Genomic DNA, 6,676 nt, shown 5'->3' with positions numbered 1-6,676 from the left:
AACTTGACTGTTACTTTTTGAACCCATCTGTACTTCTGGGATGGAAATCGTCCTGTGCTGTTGAGTTCCATCATTCATAGATGGAAAAAAGCACACTAGTCTTGGCGGGAAGTATAGTCTTGCTGCAGAAACCATCTTTTGGTGACTATTTGCTGTATTGTCTGGCTGAAATGTCTGAGCAGCCATGTTGCTGCATCAGCACAAAGTCGACTCTTAAGAAAGGAGAAAGGAAGAGGTGAGGAAGAAGTATCTGCTAAGACTCCAGCATGGAGAAGGATATAGCTTCACACTCTCAGGAAAAGGCATCCTGAAAAGGCTGGATGAATTTTGCCTTCAAAGGGATGACAGGTGAAAAGACATTAAAGGAATTAATCAAAGCATAATTAAAAAGTGCTTGAGCAAAACAGCAAGGAGCTCTGACAAATGGGTGGGAGGTGGTTTGGAGAAGTGAGGAGTTTGCGGTAAGGTTTATTATAAAACATGGGCCGATGGCATAGTAGCCACACTGACCATAGCAGGAGACATTGATTTTGTGAGATACCTGTGTGTGTTATGGAATAATATTTTCAGGAAAGAAAAGACTGCTGAAGAGCAGTGAAAGTCAGGCCTGATGAGGATGCACCAAAATGGCAACTTGCAGTATTGCGTAGGTTATTGCTGGTCCTCAATTGTTGGTCACTGTACTGATCATCTCTCTGAGAAAAGTCTCAAGTTATTCTTAAAAGTATTGAAAGAAGAAAGATCAGCAATGTGAGGGGGCAACCTGGTTTCTTTGAAATAGAGGAGCAGTGTAGGGTTCAGTGCTTCAAGCTACCTGTGAAACAAATACAGAGTTGGTGAGGAAGATATTTTTTGCCTCAGTGGTTTTGCATCGCATTGTGGGCTGTGGATGGCTCTGAGATGTGCTGAATGACGTTTTTGAAGAAGCGTGCTTGGCAGTCCTGGTAAACGGCAGGAAAACATAGTAGCTCAAGACAGTAATTGGCAGCAAGCAGCCTCCTGTCACCTTCTTGTTTGCCCTCTGGAGTGTTTGAAGTTGTGATGGCTAAAGTCCTCTGTTCTGGTCTCCTTGCTGTACACTTTTACAGTGTGCAGCTCAGTGATGATGTCCATCTGATGCTGAGAATGACGTGCAGAGCATGGTTATTGTCTTCCAGAGGAACATGGAATATGGTAACTACGTTACCAGTGTGGACAAGACGAAGATGGTCATCTGCAGGGGGATAAAGGACAGCTGAGATATATGGCTGTTGAGAAAAAGGGAGAGTTCTATAGGCAGAAAAATCAGGCTGCTTAAGATATAGGTATTCTTGATTCTAGTGTATGTGGAGGAGATTTCTAGAAGATCGACGTAAAGACAGCCAGCTTTTCAAAACAAATTCTTCGGACCAGCAGCTCTCAGTGCTGTCTCAGAAATGGGGATAAGCACAAAAGGCATCAGTGACACGTTGGTGTGATAACAAGGTAGAAGCTCCAGCTGTTTGGAAGGTGTCAGGTGAAAGGGCTGCCTGTTGAGTACTGTGCTTTTTGACCCGCTGGAGGGTAGTGTGCCAAGAGCGAGGTACCGCAGGGTGCAGTTAGGTGACCTGACTGAATGAAAAGGTGGAATTCCAAAGACACTACAAGCTACTAGAAAGACAGCAGAGACTACAATGGCACATCACTGTGTATGTATTAGGGGCCCCTTCCTTCCCGACCCAAAATGAGAACCTCCTTTTACTCACTGTACATGAAAAATAAATGCAGCTCACCTTGCAGGGTTTTAATTGAACACCTGTAATGGATGTGACACTGCAGTGATGAGCACCTGATAATCCTGTGTTATCCAAGCAGGGCTTGTGTGTTAAATAACACATGAGACCGCATAGTGCCTGAGAAGAAGAAAGCGAATTACTGGATAGTTGTTTGTTATGAGGTGAACAGCCAGTCCTAGTCACTAAGCAAGACAGGCGTCCAGTGAAAAATGGGAATTTATAATCACGTACCATATTGCATACATGCAAGAGACCAAATTAAATCAATCTTGATGCAGTTAAAACACATTCCGAACTTTTGATTTTTTTCTATTCGTAAGTGTTCTGTTCATATGTTTTTGTAAGTACAGTATTTATACATACTGTCTGAGAAGCATGAAGTGTTACATGAGTAAAGAGTATTCTTCCGCAATTTCCATGGAAATTTCACATCCCATGCTTTGTCTTGCCTGATCCCGACTAAACAAATCTTTGTGATATGTTTTTGTTCATATGGCTTTTCCCTTCTGCCTGTGGTAATATATCCGGTAAGAGCAGAAATGTCTGGCAGACGTGCTAGTCCAGCAGATGGTGCTGCATGTCTGTGTATTTCAGGTTTTTTTTTTGTTGTTTTATTTTTTAACAACAGTTCTCGACTCCTCAGTTAAAAGGGAAAATGTGATTCCTGTTCTTGAATATATATATACACACAGAAGGGTTTTTTCTAAATTATGTGTGTTGTTTTTAAAGCTGTTAGAGAAACATGTTACTTTTGTTTGTAACATGACAAACTATTTTCCTATGTTCACATTTCTTTTGGATTGAGTTTTCAATTGTGTAGATCACTGTGCCCATTTGTTCAAATTACATAAATGTAAAACCATCCTTTCTGGCCTTTAAAAGACTTACAGCTCCTCTTGATCCTGTTTTTTTGTTTTTAATCCATTTCTTGTTTGTTTGTTTATGCCTAAGGTCCTTAAATGGTTATCTGTGTGAAAATAAAGATTTCAGTTATGATTTGCTTTCTAGCAACTGATACCTTTGTTGTCTCAAATACAGAAAACATTTTTTCCTGGCTGCACATCTAAGCCATCTACTGGAAAAAACCCTCATTTAAAGGGTTATTGGATTATTTATAACTAAGCCATTGTAGGCAGTTAGGGTCATTTAATCACTGTTTATAATAAATTTCACATGTGAACCTTTTCCTCTGTGTTTGATAATGGGATGTAATGGGGCATATTGTACCTTTTCTTTCAGATGGGTGCACCAAGACTGCAGCACAATGGAAGAAGCAAAAATGGGAAGAGAGATTGAGGGGACCTCACAAGTAAGTATGAGATCAGAACATGCATGAAGTTTGAAGGATGGAGAATCTGGCATGATAATCGCTTATGTACTGACTAAAAATCTGGTGTCTGTTGAAACCTGGATCTCCTTTACTCAGGAGAAACACAGTTGCATAAAAAGGAAAATAGCTCATAGTCCAGGTCTGGTGTGTTATCAGTTATATAGAGCCTATTGCTCACCAGTGAATGATAGAATGGGACACCAATTTTAATACATTGGTCTTAGGAAAAAAAGACAAATACAAGCCAAAATCAAATACCTCTGAAGTTGAAGGAAGTTTAAGTTTGTCACCAATAGGTTCTCTTTGGCCTGTTCTGTACTTTTTGTATAGTTGTGCTGGTGAAGGCTGTGACTTGCTGGTACAGTGCTACGGGCACGGGCTTTTGTGTTGTGGACATGGGTGCAGAGGAAAAAAAAAAAGCAAACATCCTTTTGCTGCGATATTAATTTGAAAAATTACTCTAAGCGAGACCGACACAGGGTAATTTGTTTTACTTGTGCTACCTGAGTTTTCACTAAGACACTGCTAGGATAGCTGACAACAAATCCCTTTCAGCAGAGACAAAAGCTTGTTTCGTGTTGGTGGCGAAGGGTCTGTGCAGCCCCTTTGAGCAGGAGGCATCAGAGGGCGTTGCCGCCGGCAGCCTGGACGGTGCCCAGTGGGTTCGGCGGTACGTTTTCAAAACACTGCTCAGAAAATGTTCATGTAAAACCATTACTAGGTTTTATTTAATAACCTCCTAACCCGCTCTCTCTCTCCTCCTCCTCCCCTGTGTTCCTCTAATGCCTTTTACAGCTCTTGCTGCACAGCGTGAAGCCTTAGAGCTGTATTCATCAATGATTCACACCCTTGCTTAGGGGCCAATTTTCCTGGAAGCTATACAGGAAAATCTTGAAATGCACCTATCTCATGCAGGGCACAAGATGATTTCTCTATTCATTACTATTCCAAAAGGACTTGTTGCCCTTTGGAAATGTTCAGATATTACTTAGATTTGTGTGTGCATGCATACATGTGCAGAGCTAACTTGCCTTTAGATTTGAGTGTTCTAAAAATAAAAATGTATTGTTATTATCATTGATACTAGTCAGCTGAAAGGTAACTAAAGGACCTGCTTACACTGAGTGGAAGCAGGCAAATGCAAAAGAAAAAGCAGCACTGTGTTTTAGATGAGCAAATCCTACAGACTCAAGCATAAAACTTGTTGAAAATCACCCTTTTGGTTGATACTGTGATTAGCAGCCTTCTGAGGAATTTGGGAGTAAAGCCAAGGACTTTCTCTGAGAAACTGAACTGCACTTTTGCCTCCAGAAGTTATTCGTGTAGGTCAAGGTTATAGTACATTTCTAAAACACGAGAAGAAAACGTGTTCCTTTCGCTTAAGACATCATGTTTTAACTCGAGCTTTTAACTTTCTGGGGGAGAGGGAGATAAAATCATAGAAATTATTACCCAAAATGACCTTTCTGTTTAAAGCCCATTTGACAGGAAGGGAATCTTTACTGCAAAATTGCCAGTCATAGAATAATTATGTTCTGAGGCGTTGCTAATTATAACCAAAACTACTTTAAATGGTTTTGGGGAGGAGACTGAGACTTACTGCTTAGCGTAAAGCAGTTTTATTTACCCATGTACAAAGTAGCTTACATCCCTACAGGATTAAACTCATTGCAATATTCTACTGTAAGTTGTTGTAAAAATGGTGTCATGCAAGGATGAATCAAAACTGGTAAGAAAAAAGAGTAAAATATACTTTTGCTTTTCATAATTTTTCTAAATGAGGCATTTCAAATTGTAATTCTAAAATAGCATTTTCCTTCTCTTTTTTTTCTTAAACAGAATGAAAAAATCTCTGCAGATCAGGCTTATCCAGTGACATAAATTTCTACCTTTGGTCTACTCAGGTGAGTTCCTCAAGAATGTATTAAAGATCAGATTTGTTTTTTCCCTATTCGTGGATATTGTTTTGCCTCAGTGGGTTTTGCTAACAAAGCTTTTTGCTTGGCAGATCAGTATTCTCCATGTTAAGATGGCATAACGAGAGAGCATTGTCTTACAAGAGTGCATAGAATTACCAAGCTCCACATGTATGTTACGCATAACAGGAAAATTTGTGACCCTATCAGATCCAAAAAATAAGCAGTGAGTCTCATAAGGGCAGTGGCACGATCCTGGTTTTACTGATGCCGAAGCAGAGGCACACAGGGGTTAAGCGACTTGCCTCACATTGCCCAGAATACAAAGTAGGAGATGAGAATTTTTTTACTTGCGTTTTATTTTCAGATACAACTTTAACACCTATACGAAAGTAATTGCTATTTTGTTTACATCAGTAGCCTGTATCCAGTTCTTGCTTTCTAAAGTCCGTTTGTGCTGTAGAGAATGTGCAGGGATTGTGAATGTACTCGTAAGTAGCATTCCACAGTTGAACTAATTGCTGGGCCACGCGAAGGACCACAGTAAATGGGTGAATAATTTGATCCAAGATGGATTTGTACTCTACCAACACAGCCTGAAATCTTCTAATGCTTTTGGATTTGACTGTGAGCTGTTCATTGTTGTTTGAGCCTGTTCTTTTCTATTACCATATTTTCTCTGGATATCATTTCTGTGTACCTTATCTTTGTATAAAGGCCACATCTTCACCATATTTCCAGGGAGTAGTCAGTAGAAGCGTACAAAATTTACTGCTGTAGACCAAAATATGACAGATAAAGGTAGTGTATTACAAAGTTCTTGCCCTCAATCATGCAGAAGGCTCTCTATGCTTCTGTGAGCAGTGGCACATATGTGGCTACACGGTAATGAGAGAACGGTTAACAGCAAACCAACACATTTTTTGCAGCAAAAAGAGATGGAATCTCTCTAAGCAATTGCCTTTTATGTAATAAACAATGCCAGTGGTCAGTAGAGGGAGTTTTCTTACCCTAATCCCCTTCCATTTAACTTAAAACAGAAATGCTGTTAGTTTGACCAGCAGGTTGGTGTATCGTGAAGCCTGACCATACATGGTTGCACATTAAATTTAACTGCTAGCAAAAGTGTTACTACAGCACCCTTTGTCTATTCTTTCCTTGAATAAAATACAATAAACTAATAAAATGCATGCTAGAGCTGCAGTGGTGTTAGATGCTTTTGGCAGACATCTATTGATATGCTGCAGTCTCTTTGGGGTACAGAGTACATTGCTTTTTATTACAGAATCTGTTGGCATCGTGAAATTATGGGTAGCTTCTCCTATACTTTTAGCTTCTATTGACTCTGAAAATCCAGCTGTTATTACTAATGGATACCTTCCAAAATTATTTCATTTTGGTAAAGGACACCCATAACTTGTTATCATTAGATATCTACTGGCAATACAGATAGCTTGTGCTTTGGCTAACCCTCAAGGGAGGGGAAGGTTTGATATGAGAGAAACAACAGAAGCCATGACACATGCTTAAGGTAATGAAGAATTTAAATATTGCAACAGCATATCTGTCTTTCTGTGTGCAAGCTTTGACTTCCAATGAATGTGATTTTCCTTCTGGATGTGGTGAGGTTTTTGGTACAGTGACCACACAGCTGATTATTCAATAGTTGAATAGGC

The sequence above is a fragment of the Tauraco erythrolophus genome, chromosome 11, assembly GCF_009769465.1.
Source record: "Tauraco erythrolophus isolate bTauEry1 chromosome 11, bTauEry1.pri, whole genome shotgun sequence".
Taxonomy (NCBI): Eukaryota; Metazoa; Chordata; class Aves; order Musophagiformes; family Musophagidae; genus Tauraco; species Tauraco erythrolophus.
This window is presented reverse-complemented; position numbering follows the sequence as displayed.